At 41.6% G+C, this 17,796-nt stretch overlaps 1 protein-coding gene across 3 annotated transcripts in view; it reads right to left on the bottom strand.

Annotated features, from left to right (window-relative positions):
• PLXNB2 (plexin B2) overlaps window positions 1-17,796 on the bottom strand; it is a 251,506-nt gene that overhangs the window by 200,975 nt on the left and 32,735 nt on the right. The window contains exon 3 of one of the 3 annotated variants that reach the window (XM_031056904.1): window positions 6,223-6,296. The exons of the other annotated variants lie outside the window; for them this stretch is intronic. The gene's annotated coding sequence lies outside the window, so the exon portion shown is untranslated. The remainder of the gene's footprint in view (window positions 1-6,222; window positions 6,297-17,796) is intronic. 3 annotated transcript variants of the gene reach the window in all.

The following is a 17,796-nucleotide window of genomic DNA, read 5'->3' as shown; positions in this document are numbered from 1 at the left end:
TTCCAACGGCTGGACCGCGAGGATCAAGACCACGGTTTTGGTAGTTATGACCCATATCCCTTCCCTTTCCTCCCTTTCTTTCCTTGCCTTTTCCTCTTCTCTTCGGTTCCCCCTTTTCACCAACACCATTCTGCTGTGATTTTCAATAAAACTGTATCTGATTTGTTGCCGTAAATCCTCTGTGCCTTTCTGGATATTTTGCACCCAAAAATCAACCCCGTCATCTGCACCCCCCCTGGGTCGGATCGGGACAACACCATCTCCCCAGCTTCAGTTCCACCAGCTGGAGCAGTGACTGTCTTCAGCAGAGCGCAGAGTAGTAATATCCAGGCTCCTGTGGATATTACCAACCTTCAGAGCTTCCAGCAGAGCCATTTGGATGATGCTCCCTCCCTTGCCTGTATCTGCCAAAACCAGCCAGGAATGTGAAGACCTATCCCTGGTAATTCTGACCAGCTGACAGAGTTGGCAGAAGAGGGCCTGTCAGAAGATCTGCCCAACAGCTCTTGATGTCAACTCTTGTGTCTCTGGAGGATGAGAGATGAATAAAAGCAAAACTAGATATTCACCTCCATGAACAAAGGGGAGCACCTCTCACCATCAGCTAGGGAATGCTGGCAGCACAAGATGTGTTGTATCTTCAAGCAGTAATGGAAGGGAACAACTGCAAAATCAATGAAGTGCAGGAAAGACCTGAACTGACTGTGTGTTCTGACAGAGCAACTGAGGCACGACATGTTCCCTAGAGCAGCATGAGGAGGCTGTGGAACAACTTAACCTTGTACCAGCTTCCTCAGGTAGACCACAAATATATGAGTGGTTGTGGAAGAGTGGTGGGGGGAAAGCAGTGTGGAGAAGGCACAGGGTCGAGAAAAAATAAAATTTATTAATTAGGAAAAGGAGTAGAAGCTGAGTAGTCCTGTATACTAGTAGTACTGTCATAAACAACTTTCCCCCAAAATTTCCCCAAACTGCTTCTAGACCAATCCTGTTCTCTCTCCAAATAGTTCTATTTCTTAAAGCAATGCCCCTAGCCCCCTATAAGAGGAAAAATTGCTGGTGACACAAAACATAAAAGTAGTGGAGTGGTGAGGAAGTGATTAAAACCAGAACAAGTGCATGCACTTGGGGAGAAAGTGTTCACTGCTTCCAGCCCAGAGAGGGTCATAAGGGACAGTGGCACATACCCAAAGAAATGATAAATGGATTTGGCATGTACATTACTTCTTGGTAAAATCCCATGAAGACTTTTTCTGGCTTTTATTACTATGTGTGCACAAATCCAAAACACACACGCTGTATTGACTTAATCCACAACCACAGTGCTTTTATGTGCCCATTTTTGCTCAGTTCTGAGGTCTCATCGCTTCCTCTTTTTTCCTGCAGAAGTAAAAACCTTCTCCCTTTTTTGAAAGCAAAACTCTTCCTGAAAAATAATTCCATTCATTCCCAGAAATGATTCCCAGCCTTTACACTTGATGAGCAGAAAGCAGTAAATTCTGTGAAGGATTTAGACTGGGAGAGTTTTAGGGAGAGAATACTGCAGTTCTTAGGGTTGTTTCTCACACACCATCACAATGGTTGGTCCACACAGCATGATGAATGTGTGCAGGGCTCTGCTTCCCTACTCTGTGGTTTCAGTTTCTAAGTGGATGACTCTAACTATAAATGTATAATGGGTTTGAAAAATAATCTTATCCAGGGCAAATGGAAAACCAAAATCATCAACTTTGGAAAATGAAGGATTCTACTAAAAATAGCTGTGGAATTTCTGGTTTTGCCAAAACCAGTATTTTCAAATAAGCTGGGGACTAATGTATCTCAGTGGCCACTTCCTGAGCTTGAAGACAGAAAGCAACAGTCTCCTCTTCCTTCCAATATAAAACCAGCAGAATGAAATTACTCATTGCTGACAATTTAACCCCTCCATGATAAGCTCACCAATGGCACTAACAAGACAGGCAAGAATCACACCAAATATAGATCACTGTTCTTTGGAAGACCCATAAAGAACAGCTGAGAAATGGGAGAGGCAGAAGGACTGGAAAAGTCTGAAGAGAGAACCAAGTAGCTGAGACTCTTTTCTGAAGCCTCAGGGGAAGTGCTAGAGGGATGGGGAATTTAAAGCTCCTTAACTATTAGGAGGTTATAGCAACAGAAGAAGCAATAGGTTTCCCCTCTGAGCACTTGGAACATGAGGAAATAATAAAACTTTTAGGCATCTACTGGCAAGGCAAAATTCACAGTGAATAGGCAGCATTTAGTCCTCAGACATGGGTCAGGAATGACAGCACAGCATTACCTCCCCAAACATCTGCCCCCTGGGAGAGTCAGTGGTGTGCCACCCACCTTCCTCGGAGGTGGGACAATTGCTGCTTTCCTCCTTCTTGTCTGTTTTTTATTTCACTCTATAGTTTTGTCATACTCAGAAACTGCCAAAACCCCAAGAACTTTCAAAATGGAACTCAGAAGCTTAAGAAAAACAAAGGAAAGCTTCAGTCTCCATGGCTCAACTGTTATGCCAAAGTGCATTTTAGGTAATTTTAAAAAATTACTTGCTCTAGAAGGGTGTCAAAAATGAAACCTCATAGCTTGATTGTTGAAATATGACAGTTTGACTATTAATGCAACAGGAAAAAATTAGCTTCCTCAAAGGATTTGTTCCATGGGTCATATGAAAAGAAAGGGCAAAGACTTTTTTATAAGTAGTATTTGGTAGCAAATGTTAAAAGAAGTCAAATACCTAATTATCTGATTGGAAGAAAGGAACAGCTGGTATGTTTCAGTGAAGATAAACATCCAGAGTCTATCCTTGCTGGGTGAGAGTTGATCTTTTTTCTTCACAGGCTTTTCTGAAATTAGCCATTGCCTTGGCAGCAGAAGAGGAAGCTACTGCTAAGCATTGAGTAATTAATTCTTAAGTTCCAAGAAAGGTAATATTAAATATGCTTATCCATATATTTTTCTGAATTATGTATGCATGGAAAGATAGAAATTGTGATGAAGAAGAAGGGAAGGGAACAAGAGCCTTCTATTTTAGAGCTTTTTCTCAGAAAAAATGTTAAACAACATAAATTAAAAAAAAAAAAAAACAAAAGCCCTGCTAGTAAGATGAGCTGTCACAGTTTCTGGAGAAGAGTATAAATGAGCATTTTAAACCAGAAGACTTTGCAGACACAGATTGTGTTTTCCACATCAACTGCAACTTTTCCTTTTGTAATTTATACTGTAATTTGAAAATGCCAACTGAAGGGTTATGCAAGCTTCTGCTGTGAAACAAAAACTGGAAGGTGCTTCCACATTTCTCTCTAAATTAAGATGAAGCAAAGAGATGAAAAATATTCTAATTAATGGAATTTCTAAAAAGCCTTCTTTTCAATGAAATTGTACAGTGGCTTCCTTCTGTGATCAGCTTTGTATTCTTGATTGAATATCTCAGCTGGTTTTTTTCCTACTGATCAAAAGCATCCCCACCCAGGTCCTCCATGTTCATGCACTAATCTTTCAGATGCCGATCTTCAGTGCCCAAATCAAAGTTGTTAGCAGGAGCAGCTCCTGTGCACTACATGGCTCATGGCTTTTGAAGATGGCTGAGTGAATCTCCCTCGTTGCCAGTGCTCCTCTTGGAGGTTACACATGCCTCTCTGACAGGAATGCTGGAGTATACTCCATACTTTCCTGTAATGTCCACTCAAGTAGCCAGTAGTAGGGACCCCAGTGGTAAAGGTCCCCCCCTTACCTCCTCGTGCCACAAGCCAGGATTTTGCACATCTGCCCTCTGAGAGCCAAGCAGAGGTCCCTGCCTGCCTCGTCTCCCTTGCTCTTCACACCATCTCTCCTTTCTTTCTGCAGAAGGCTGTCACAGCTTGGTTCCCATCCGTGCCTCGTGGCTCCTGCTGCAAGCACAGGCCCAGTGAAGAGTGTAATGCAGCCAGTAGTGTGAGCAGCTGCTTCCTCCCACATGCCTGCCAGCAGATAGAGGTGAGCAAGCCAAGAATGTGTGTGTATAGAGGCACATATGTTACCACTCTCCTTCCCATTGTCCTCCCTGGCCAGCTAGGTCAGAAGTCAGCAGCAGGGGTGCCAGCAGGGTTTGAATGGGGCACAGCAGGATCGAGGGCTCGGGGCCAAGGGATCTGCAAGAGGCAGCATTTCCTGGCTCCCATGGGGCTCCCCTAGACACAAGGCATGATGGCCCCCAACAGCATGGTGTCTCTTCAAGGGACAAGATTTCTCAACTCTTGAGTTTACAGGCATAGCCTTTATGGGTCAGCCTCTCATTTGAGAAAGCAAAACCTGGCATAGCCCTCTGAAGAGACTGCCAACCTACAGCTGCTAATTTATGAATTACTAATTCATAAATGTAGAGCTTTGGGGAGGTCTCTTTGTCAGAAAAGCAGCACAGACTGTCTCTTTCTGACAAGCAGAAGCAGTACAGCAGGGAGTTAGAGGAGTTAGGAGACACACCCCACTCCCTGGTCTCCAGCACTCATATGTGTGGGTTTTAAGTCTTTTTTTTTTTTTTCTACAATGATTCAGAGGCCCCACTCAGCTGCATGAGCTGCTAGACTTAGGACTACTGCAGCACCTCATGAATATCAATCCTCTCCCACCCTATTCACCTTCATCAAATGAACATCAAAGACTCTCCCAAAGTGCTTGGGAGGGAAAGTTAACATTTACTGTATATTAAATGTGAACTGGATACACTTCAGTTCACCTTTGCTTTTACATACAAGTCAGAAGGCTGAATCATACTGGGACAGGACTGACCTACTCAGGTTTTGCTCAAGTTATTGAGGTTGCCTAGTTATTCCTTTTAAGCCAGACTCTTTAAGAGTCTGGCAGACAAGGCTGCAGGGGAGCTTCAATGTTTCTGAAAATCTCATTAGGCATCTAGCTGTAACCTGAACCCACAGCCTTAGCATACAAGTATTTGACCTTTCATTACTAGACCCATGATCTGCAGAAGAGATGCTATTGTGAGAGCTCAGCCCTGTCTCCTGTGAACATTCTCAAACAGCTACATTACACATCCTGAGGTACTGAGAAACTCCTGCATTGCAAGGAAGAGAGGATAACATAGAAGATTTAAAGGGGGATCCTTTCAGCTTCTAGTACATGGGATTAGATATACAATCATTCTGGGTTCAGAAAAAAATTGGACACTTTCTTATGCTTAGACCCATTTATTCAGAATTAACTGCATGTCTGTATTCAACTGAGACACCTCCGGCACAGCCAGTCCCTCTGCCAGCAGCTAACTAAGCCCCAAGGATGGAGGGAAAGAAGAGAGAAAGAAGCAAGCTGCATTTTTGCCTTGTCTGCCAAACTTCTCCCTAGGACTGAAAACCTAACTTGCAAAGAATGAGTTTCCTTACATGAACATTTCTAAGGCAGAGTACAGCAAATGCTGGTCCCCAGCCCTGCAGCAGCAGCTTCTGCTAGGGCAGATGTAGGGATCATAAAACCAAGGGAGGGAAAAAAAGTAAATAAAAATCTTGATTCCTTACATTCTTGATTCCTACAAGGCAGTGTAAGAGCACAACAGGATTCTGAACTGCATATTTGTATTTTCCATGCTACAGGCAAACAAACCACCCTAGACACTGACTCCTTAACGCTCAGGGCAGATGACAAGCACAACTCGCCCATCACTGGCACAACCCCCCAACTTTTAACAGTCAGTTTATTTAAAACCTGCAAGCTAGATCTGTGCCTTCTGCACAGAGGGGTCTAGTATGCCAAGTTGCAATCCAAAGTGACTCTTACTACCAGACTATAAGCCCCAGAAAATAGGGCTAAGAGTTCATTATGAAGCTGGTGACAGACTCCTAATTATAGTGGTGCTATCAAGCATGATAAAGGCTGGTTGGTTTTATTATAGTCTCATCCAAAGACTTGTTGGATGCTGGATTAGCTCATCTTTTCATTCCTGTTGAACTGCCATATGTTTCTTTTTCTCCTTTATGTAGCATTTGGCAGGAGTTATTTGTCAGCATTTAGAAAAAGAAAACATGTCTCCAGAAACTTCATTTCTAGTTCTTTCCCTGCAAAGTTTCTTGTTTTACCTGTTAAAACCTTAGAAATTGCATTTTCATGTCTAAAGCTAAACTGGATGAGAAAAAGTTACCATTAAAACATGAAATATAGACAGTCTTAAACTATTCTGATCACAATACTGCAGTATAACATCTCAGTATACTTTAAAGAAACAGATACCTCCATAAAAAGCTGTCTCTCTCTCCCTCCCCTTCCACATCAATTCTGCCCGATTTGATATCCACTTCAAATATCTGCAAGTAAATCAGAGCAAAATGCAACATTTTACTAACAGATTTGATTATTTATTCATCACTACCGCCTACCAGCATTGTTGCAAAGATCCAAGTTACACAGAACAAGTCACAGGAATAAAAACAATATTAATTCAGGCTTTTTTTAAAAGCCTCTTGTTTGCAGCTGTAAATCCACTGAATGTCACAAACTTAGCTAATATACCATAGGAGAAAGGATTTAATTGCTTCTAATGCCAAATATCAGAGATTTGGGAAGAACTAAGCAGCACCTGCATGGAGACAGACCTGGAAACCAGAACAGTACTGTGGCTGGACAGAAATGAGAGCTCCAACAGTCATTTCCTGACTTCATAGACTTTGGAGAAAAACTGAAGCAATGGCAGAGCTTCACAGAGGTAGCCAGAGGAGAGGCAGATTATTTCACCTGTGCATCAAAACATGCTCAGAAAAGGTGGAGTAGGTGACACCATCAGCTTTAAATATGGAGCAGAATTGAGTAACAGATGAGGATTTTATTGACCCATGTCCTTTGAATCTGACACACTTAAAGCATCACTCCCCACTGCCCTTCCTCCCCTCCCTCAGCTTCCTCTTCAGTAAGAGCACTTCTGCTATGGTAAACAAGGTATTCTTCTGAAGGCATCTCCTGTGAGCGACATACCCCCCAAACAAATGTCATGGGCTCATCTCCAGACAGAAGAAATACAGTTTATTTCAGAGGAAAAAAAACCAAACGGCCTTGAAAAGCCACAAAAAGTGACCTAGGGGCAAGATGATGAGAACTAATAGAGCACTTGTGAGAAAAGGAAGGTCACCTGTCACAGTTGCTATTCAGCTCTGCTAAGTGGTTTTATTGATGGGTCATTAAAGGATTCTCATCCACCTTCAGCCTCAAAGTGGTTTTACAAAACAGACAATCAGGAAAAAAAAAAAAAAGAAAACAAACAAAATTGCCTTAGGTTTAAAGTGTCTTAGCCTGATATCATTATGCACTGAGAAGTGCATAATGAAGGTATGAATTTTAATTAAATTTTATTTTTAAATTTAAGTACAGTCTTCCTGCAGCCATGCCTCATCACCAAATGAAAGTTCATGTCTTTGGATGGTTGAACCCCACCATAATCCAGTTTGCCTGAAAATAAGTAGTATAATTGATTTCATGCTTCTCTGAGCCCTTTGGTGTAGGCTTTCAGCTGCCCTACCACTTGCAGGTGTAGATATGTAGTAGATAAAGATTACTGCTTGTGTGCCAACCCAGAGATGCTGAGCCTGCCAATTTTAGGAGCTCTGCAAAACAAGCTGTGAGATGCTCCCACAATTTCGATGTAAGTAGGCCAATAGAAAACTGAATGAATAAGACCATTTTGATGGCCAGGCCATTGCTACTGTAAGCAGAGGACTGGCAGCATAGTTAAAAGCAGACAGACTTCCTTGCTTTCCCTTTTTTTTCCCTTCAGACACTGGAAGTGAGGGCTGTAGGGAGGGACTGAAATTTCACCAGCACCTGCAGTAACATGCAGGCATGAGTAGCATCCAGCTTCAACAGTGTCTTTATAGAATACCAAAGAATAACTAAAGAGCCACATGTTACTGGTGAGAAACCTACAGTGAATAAAAGTAATTTCACTGTTGATTGCCTGTAGTGTTCTATGATAAATAATGTGCCATTGTATCCAGAAAAAAACCCAAAAAACTATTGACAAGCACTATCAATAAATTTGATTTTTGGCTTGCATTTTGTAGCTTAACAGATGACAGTTCCAAGGAATGTATTAAGCTAACTGCTACTGTGAACAGCATATAGGTGCATACACCTCTATTACCTATAGGGACCTCTACATAACTTATACACACCTTAAAGCTCCCAAAAGCACTCAAAAATTGTCTTGCAAACACTAATGCATTCTCCCCCATTTAAATCTGTCATCCCCCTCCTTTGTGTGGCACAGGCTCAGTCAAGAGCCATAGAGATTTGGGCACCTCATGTCCCCAGTGTCTGTGCACAGAGCCAGGCTCCTGGGGCGGGGTAGGAACCAGTTTCCCCTCTCTGCAGACCAGACTTGCACAGCCCGCAGGCATCACCTCTATGGGCAAATTAGCTGCCATGAATTAAAGAGCTGCAGGCTGGTGTGAACTGAAATGTTTTCAGAACTTGCACGTCAACCTGTTTTGGTCAATATTCAGAGAAAAGGCAAAAGCATCTGTGACAGCAACTCCCCTCTGTTGACAAATCCTGCCTCTGAGCTGTTAAAAGAAAAGGTCACTTAAATTCAACAGGACTAACAAGGTATTTTTCTCAGTCCTCTTTCTCAGAAACAGCTAAGTTGCTCTGGCTAAATGCTGTTTTTTCTTTTAAAACAATAATAACAGAATATTCAGCAAAAGGCAGACACGAAGTTAAAGAAATCTCAATGCAAGCTTTTAAAAACTGGCAAACTTCTAAGTGGCTGAAAATAGAGTCTTATAATGGGAAATGTCAAACAACCTTGATAATAGGCAGCATTACCAGTCTGCTCTGTAATTCAAAATTATGTTTTATTATAGTGTTAAATATGCCTAAGCTCCATTTACCAGTTCCACCATTGCCAGCCCAAGAGCAGCTGCTGGCCGATGGCAAATTAACAAGTTGTAGTTTTCCTGGTGTAGACAAGAGGATAGTTGTTTCTGGCTTTCAGCAGTTGGAGCAGGTTCATCTCAGTAGTTTTTACAGAGCTGAGCATGTTGGCATAAGGCCATTAACACATTTCTCAGGTGGCTCCCTGCAGTAATAAGGTGGCCTGAACATATGAAAAGTAAGACCAAGCCATGTTTTGCCAGAAGCTGGTGTTAATGTAGTCAGCAGGTGATTTTGAAGAAAGTACTACAAAGTATACACATTCCAGAGTTTTTGCTATTTTGGAAAACAAAATATAACTCCAGTTGACATTCAGGAAGCCCAGGGCCTTTACTGTATCACAGGATGAGATTTATATGGTCAGGTTCAGAAAGAAGTCTGAGGACATTTCTTCTAAGACAAAGTAAGAATGGTCTGCTTCTGTATTTCCTTCAGGAGAATGAATGGCCATTACAGAGCCAAACCATGAAGACCATCAATCTTTTCCTGCAAAAGATGAGCCACATGAGTTCCCAGCCTAAAAGACTGTTACTTCTCAAAAATTCAGAAGTTTCTAATGGCCTCCAAGAAGCTCTTCAGATAAATCATGCAGAAGGGCCTTTTCCCAGGTGCCAGAATCACACAATACCAACCAACCTTTTACCACCCAGGGCCAGTCTATAAGAAAGGCTGCCAGTTCTAAGTCTAAAATTGAAACTGCAGTTCACATTGTTCCTATGGAATATAAAAAGGAGGGGATGGACACGACACCCTTCCTAGGCTGCATGCCCTGGGGAAGCCAGATTTTGGCCATCGCAACAATCCTGGAAGCAAACCACTACCTTGGGTGTGCCAGAGAGCAGCTGCCCAGCGCCAGCGGTACAGAGGATAACACTCCACATGAGGATAGACAGGAGAGCATGAAAGATGAGTAGCTGCTGTCAGCACTGGGCTGGGCACCCACTGGCATCTCTCCCAGACAAGTCGCAGCAGGGAGCTGAGGCAGTTGCTGGCACAGCATCACAGTGACACAAACATGACCATATCCCCTTCTTCTCATCTCCCAGTTAACTCCCTCAGACACTTTCACAGTTTATTCTTCCCTCCAAAAATCAAATGGCCCCTCTTGGGAGCCAAGGTTGAGGCATGGTGATGATCTGGGGCTGTGACCCATAAGATCCCAGAGGAACCAGGGCTGGACCATGTCGTTCAACCTTCCATTTCTACGTCTCCAAAGTAAGACTAGCGGCCCTCACTGGCACAGAGTTACAACAATACATTTTTGAAACTTCAAAACATCCACATATAACAGTAAAGGATCCAGAGAAAGATTCTGTTAGCAGTATATAAAAGCAAAAAGAATGGATTCAAATCAACCATGCTGCTCAGCACAGCAGTTCAGTCAACTGCGCCTTTCACCCTGGGGATGTCAGGAGGTGCATCCCTGGGTGGTGAGACAGAAACCACTGCAAACACAGGCAGGTGCTGCCCCAAAGGTGGTAAGCATTGGTTTCATCACACTGGCACACAGGGCCAGGGGCCAGTTTCCAGCTACTGGTAGTGCTGGCTCCTTTTTTACCTGGTACATGTTGAAATGCAAAGTGGGCACTGGATGTTTTTCAGAGAGATTATTTAATCTTTTGATCTTGAGAACAGAGGGCAGCATCTTCAGAGGCTGCATGTGCATTTTTTTCTGATTATCAAATCCCTTTGAGGTATCTTAGAGAGGACATGCTCAAAACACCTCAAGTCTCAGGCTGTTTGGCTAATCTAGATTCCAAAAGTCTTGTCTGTATTCAGCAGAAGTATGATTTGTTTCTTCAACATCTTTTACAGCCTCTCAGCTACATTTCCCCCATCTCAGGAGTAAATTGTACTTCTCTGAGTCTTTCTCTATGTCTTCCAAAAGCAGAATCTTTTACTAACCAATTCTTGTATCACTGGTCCCAAAGGATCAGCTCAACATCTCTGTGGCTTCAGAGCCACTTGTTGCAGGACTCCTGTGTACTCTGAAAAGCATCCAGAACAGCTGAGTTTTTAATTCTGAGTCCACCAGGGCCAAGGTGAAAAGCTGCTGAACTCTCAAAGGATCCAATATGGAAGAGTGAGGAGAAGGGAGAAACAAGATGCTTTCTCATAGAAGGTAATGGGGATCCATAGATCAGTAGATCTTGGACTAAAAACCAAGACTCTCCTACAAGAAGGAAGCAGTAGAAAAAAATTTTTACAAATTGTACAACCACGATTGTTGTCACCTTATTTCAAAGCTCCCATGTATAGCTCTTCACAGCACAACCAACAAACTCCAGCTCTCTCCTCACCCAGCTAACACACTCTTCTGTAGCGCTCATCTTCTTATTGGACACAGCTGTAGCCTGTTAAGGGCAGGCCTGTTCCTAATCCTTGGCGATTAGTACAGCTGCAACTCCTCAGGGCTGAGACTACCTTCTGCACTATTCTCTTACATTCCATCCCTCCCCACATGATAATAGAACAGAGGCTTGCTAGACTATTCTCAGGGACAGAGATGCAGCAGGCTGGATTTCTCTTTTAGATTCCAGGTATCTCTTCCACGTACAGTGATTGATGGCTACCACTTAGTTTTGAACTTGGCACTTCTACTTTTCAGAAAACAATCTCATTAGAAAAACAGCCTTATGAGGCAGAGAAGCAAAGAATTGCAATCCTTCTAAATAGAGGCTCTAACAAGTATCAAGTGCTGTGACTGAAGGAGTAGCTGTACACTAAGTCTGTTTAAGCAGCAAACATGGCTTAAGGAATTGCTACATATGCCTCTGTATGCTTCAGCATCAGCTGGGCCCATCCTCGTACCATACATTGTTAAATGGCAACCAAGGCAGAATGGATGTTAAAAAAATAGACAAAACTATAAAGTTTATATTTTAAAGAAAATTAATAAATCAACTTATTTCAGTTGTCTCTGGCCATGCAAGCACTGAGAGCAACAGAAGAAAAAGACATCCTCCTTAGGATGACCAGTAGAAAGGCACTTAGGGGAAAGCTTAACATATCCCAAGACCACAGAGAGGTGTGTGGTCTTGGGATATGTTAAGGTCTTGGAACACGACGAGCTGTGTCCTAGTTCTGCCTATAGCACTGGTGTGGATATGGCAGAGCAGTAATTTGCAGAAACATCTTGCAGTGCTTCAATATGGAAATATTCCTGGTAACTATGCCAGTCCAAACTAAAAATAAAATATAAGTGTTAGTCATTTGATCTCTGTCCAAAATCCTGGACAATTCATTGCAGGAAGTTTCTCTGTGAAGCAAGGACAACAGTAATAATAGCCAACAGCTCTCAAAGCTATGACCGCTGAGATGGTATTTTTTTCTTATATAACTTTCTCTCCTATAATGGGATTTGTGTGTATATATATATATATATATCCACACACACACACCTCAGCCTCATGGTATTGATGAGGATTTTTCTTTGCAAACTACTGTTTACTTCAAAGGAGCACTGTCATCAGTGGAGAAGCAACTTGTTCAGGCAGGAAGGTGTTAGAGAAAATGACTGTTCAGCATTCAAGGAGGAGAAACAACTACTCTGCCCCAGTTCTCTCACTAAAGAAGTACACTGCAAATTGAGAGAGCTCTTACTTATAAGATAAAAATATGTGTGTTGCCACAGAGTGCTTTCTATTTGAAATGCAGGAAGACTTGGGGGTCAAAGTGGGAGAGAGAGGGACATACTCCAATCCTTTGGCTGTTTTAGGGAAGGGCCCAAATATAGCTCTGGTAAGAAACTGAAGTCACTTAACAAGGGAGTGAAATAAAGTGTTGCAGCAAAATTTTGATTGAGCATATCAGGAAATTGGGGCTGTTTTTTCTGCATGAGAAGAGAAATAAGCAGAGGTAGCACAAGCAGCAGCTCTCAAGTTTCCTCCAGGCTGGGAAGAGCACGGCCACCTCCCAGCTTCCTCCTCCCTCCCCAAACCACAAACTCCTTTCACAGCCTGCAACCTCTCTTCCCACTGCTCTGGCAAGTCTTTCTCTTTCCTTTCTTTGTCTTAGCTCCAAGTTGCCAAGCAGGTTAAAAAAACCCAAAAACAGAAAAGAGCTGAACATATCTGCAGAAGGATGTGGGGGTTAGGGAGATCCTGTGTCATGTTAACAGACCACAAGTGTTTTGTGCAAGAATCACCTTTCTGATTCTGTTGGGAAAATTAAGTTGTTTTAAAAATATGGATGGATGGATAGATGGATGTATACCTAATTTCCTCAGATAACAGTCCACTGTGTTATTTTCTCTCCAGAATACACATCATTAAATATAACAATTTCTCATTAGCAGTGCAAGAACATTAAGATTCAAATAAAATGGGAAGCAGAACAGCAAAGTAAATACGCAAGGGGAAAATACCACAGAGCCAACTGAATTAGCACAACTACTCAGCTTTCTTCATGTCTAGGTGAAATCTGTTTCAAGATTGAAAGCATTCAACAAGACTAAGTGATGCTAAGAGCAGGAGGAAAGAGTTTCAAAGAGCTCATTTCAAAGAGCTCATAAATATCCCTTAATATTGTAGAATATTACCTTAAGTTAAGTTGAAGCAAGCCATATCTGTATGATTAGACTATAGCTGAATTGCAGGTACTAATAGCAATAGAAAGCAAATCTGACTGTGAACAGATCAGTGTTATATCCTCATCAGACACCTTTCAGAAAAATGGAGAAGCAAATGTGTCCCTAAAGCTGCCATTAGCACAGCATGGGCTGCTGGGTGTATCTGGCTCAGGTGCCCCAGCTTTAGCAGTGGCTTTCCACTCACCAGCCTTTTGCTGGAAAACCTGAGGCTTTCAGGCACACCAAAATGGAGACTCAGGCACCCGCTCAACCTGCCACAGCAGTATTCACTGGAGTTTTGGAAGTCAGCAAGCACCATTTTCTGAGAAAGTCACAGAAGACATTATACATTTTTTAAAGTTAAAACATTGAACTGTCAGCCCAAATCATTTGCTCCCACAAGTTCATAAGTATGAGCCGAGAAGCTGCTGAGGTTGAAGTCTTGTTAAATACTACATTATAAGAATGTTTCTGACAACAAAACATGAAGTGTTTTAGCAATATTTAGGGACTGAAAATAAGTTCACTGTGGAAACCAGACCATTTATGACATTGATCTTGAGTACCTAAATGTTCATAGAAAATGAAGAACATACAAAATAAAGATAGAGAATCAGGAAAATAGTCAATATAGCTCTAGGAAAATCAGACGTATAATCCTACCCAGAAAATGTCCCCAACCTGACAAATTTAGTTAAAGAAGGCACATGATGTCTTTGAGCACACTAAGCATCTTATAACTAAGCTCTTATAACTAAACAGTTCTATTTAAAAAGAGATGTCACACAAGTTAACAAAGCAGATTAAATAGCTCATCATTCTCAATGATTATCGTTCAATCCTTGGTATACCAGCTCTCCTCATCTTCATGAGAAACAAAACCTGAAGCAAAAATCTTCCAGGAATGAGGAAGTCCTAGTTAAAAAAGATAGTGCTGCTACAAATCCATCATTCCATCAATTTGCCCGTGACCTGAACAAAAGCATAAGTCAAGTTCAAAGATATGATGACGCGGATCATGAGGTACAATAAATTCAATTGAACAGCAGCACTGCTACTGTAACCAAACAAGACCACACAGAAAGCAGACCCAAAATTTAGTTCATAGTGTCGGAATATTATTTGGAAGACAGTAACCGTAAAAGATCATTAGGGTCACAGTTGTTTACCTGCTAGCACAGTCACTCCAGGGAAGTGGAGAGAGAGAGCAAATGTGACACTCCAACACACACAGCATCAAAGCACCATGTTGAAATTGTGAGATGTAATTACATCATTTAACACTAGGACTTTCTAAAATGTATCTGTTTCTGACACTGCCTGCTTGAATCTAATGTCATTACATTGGTAAGAGCTCAGATGGGAGATATACACCCTATTTAGAGCCAGACTTAAAGACAGACCCTATAGCCAATCCATTTCATTTAGTAGAGGGGAGGTAAAGCGAGGATGATAACGAGGTAATAAGCATTGTCTGTGTCAGCTCATAGATGTTAGGTCTTTTTCTTAGAGGTGATTTGATCAGAGAATGCCAATCCACTGGATCAAGCTGTTCTTAGGAATTTGGCAGATTTTATAAGCACTCCCACACCTCATTGATGAAATAAATCCTTGAGGAAAGACCACTGGCTACTCCCCAGTCAATTTCCTTCGCAGAAAAGCCAAGGCAAACCAACATTATGGGTACACCTGCATCTGAACTGAAGAAAGAATTCAAAGTGCCTTTTCAACTCAAAATTAACCATTGCAGACTACTTGATTTTTCCTGTTTTTTTCCAGTCAGCCTCTCATCTGTCAGACAGGGATTGTCAACTGCTTCCATGGGTCCCCTCTGACCTTCAAAACAACAAATGCAGGGGCTCATTTCCATCAGGATCTGACCCCAGCCTCTTCCAGGGCCAAACCAAAAGCCCCCTTTTTGGATAGACGAGTTTTGCTGCTCTGACATTGCTTCCCTCACAATGTTTACCCACATTCAACACACACCAGGAAAAATGAAAATGTGACCTTAGCACAGGAATAATTGAGGATCATTCAGAAACCATTCAACAGACGTGGTAGAATAATATAATGCAACTAACTTCTCTAAAGCTGTGTCTGTAGCTTCCAAGCTTCATCCTTACTGGTATATGGTACCGAATTTTTAATTATACTGCTATTATGAAGTGGTAATGAGCATTAGCCGATGACTCAGAATAATAATTACTAGGTGGTGCTATCATGAAGGTACAATTTTAGAAGCCAAGCAGGTGTTACTTTCCTGAATGATTCAAAAATCACAAGCAGCCAATCCTCCAGCTAATTGCACATGGAAGCTATGCACATCTGAAATGCCTTTTTTCACATGTCCAAAACAGGTGGAGAAGGAAGTTTTTCCCTAATGCTGCTAAGCTGATTGGTTGTCAGTGTTCAGAAATAATGCCCCAAGTACAAGGTTTGGCTTTTTCGTGATGTGTCAAGCATCTCTCTATTAAAAAGGTTAGGTTGCCTTGTCTTGTAGGAAGAAATATTTCAGGCTTGCTTCCACCTAAACCTCCCACAGCCCCCAATTCTGAATGTCAGTCATTTTGTATCAGTGGCAACAGCAGCAATAAATGCCTACTTGTAATTACAGCATATTGGTTTTGACATTACAGAGTCTGTAATAAATAAAATAAATATATTGAAAACTAATTAAAAAAAAAACATTAAAAAGGGGGCTATTTTTAAAGTAGCAGAATACATGTTTAAAAACAGTAAGTAACCCTGAAAAATTGTGCAGAACAGTCTTATAGCTCTGAATTCTGGTACCTTGTTGGAAAAGACCTATTATAAAAGGCTTCCCTTTTGTCCCAAATTGTTCTCCAGGTTACCCCACTGCACCATAAATTGAAACATGAGAAGATTTCAATGTCTCCATTTCTAATGAAAAGCAAGGTGACTAGGGCTATATCTATGACATTTGTACTGCCAAGTATTTCAACACAAGATTGTTTGTGACAGCAATCCAAAAGTACTCAATCTCGCAACTGCCTTCTCTCCTGGGTGCTTCAGTAGCTCTTTTTTCAATCACTTGAAATAGCAATATGATGGAGTTACATGGGACTTGTTATGGGAATGATAGATAGCTGATTAAGTGTGGTTTTTTTTTTTTAACACAGCTTTCCCTTTTGCATATCTTAAATCCTCTCCCACAGCACTGCTACTTAAAACAATTCAATTAAAATTTTGGGTGATAGCATGCTCTTAATTTCTCTATCAAATTAATTGGTGTGCAAAAAAAGAATGATTGGAAAGTCTTCCACCATGATATGGTGATTTTCTTTTTTGTAAGGAGTTTGCAGGGAGTCAGTGATAGAGGCAAGAAACAACAAAACCCTGGGCGTGTTGGGCCATCAGTTGTGACGTGGGCTGGTGGAGGAATCCTGTCTTCCACTACAAGCATGCCTACAGTGACTAATGCCTTCACACCCTGCAGCATGGGATCACACTCACCCCATGGTTATGTCATTTTTAAAGCATCTGGTGGTAATTTAGAAATACAAAACTAAAAACCAGACAGGCACGTACTTGGTAGGTCTACTATTCACAACAGCAGTGGTGCAGTCACAGGTAAAACAAATAAATATTGAGGTTCACCCTTCTTTAAATCTGAGCTGGGAGTTTACCTGTTTACTACCTTGCTTTGAACACCAAGAAAAGAAGAATTATTCACCTGTTACAACTGGCAGTTGAGCAACACAGAAGAGATGTTTGCAGTGGTAGATAGATGAGCTTCATTACTTTGAAACTAGCCTCTCGTACGGAAATGCTGTACCCATTTTAGGCCCTTAGTAAAGCAGATTACTTTTATCTATTATCACTGCAAGCAATCTCCACTATATTTAAGTTATCACATTAGGCAAGCTGTCCTCATGGATGGTATACAGCCAATTAAAACACCACAAGAACAAGGAAATCTGACCACCTCCAGATGCCTTATGTGCACATGCTGCCTCAGAGCTCCTCAGTGGGCTCCTCCACCGGCTCATGCCACCAAACCCACATGTTGGTGCTCAGCTCTAGAACCCCCAGCACAGAACTGCAGAGCTAATTATTACTGCATGTAGTTTAAAGATAGCAACCTTTTATGAAGTTAATGACATTTGTTCTCTTGGGCACCACTGGAATGTACTGAAGCCAACTCAATGTAGGATGTAATTCAGGAAACATAACTACCTTCATTGAAGACGTTTAAATGTTAATCTTTAAGTATGTTTGTTCCTTATTCCATCAGGATTTGTTTCCATTTCTTTGAGTGCTTGAGCCCCTCATCAGACAACATCATCTCCCTT

Source organism: Geospiza fortis, unplaced genomic scaffold (genome assembly GCF_000277835.1).
Source record: "Geospiza fortis unplaced genomic scaffold, GeoFor_1.0 scaffold195, whole genome shotgun sequence".
Taxonomy (NCBI): domain Eukaryota; kingdom Metazoa; phylum Chordata; class Aves; order Passeriformes; family Thraupidae; genus Geospiza; species Geospiza fortis.
The sequence above is the reverse complement of the archived record's forward strand: the minus strand, read 5'-3'. Positions and strand labels throughout refer to the sequence as shown.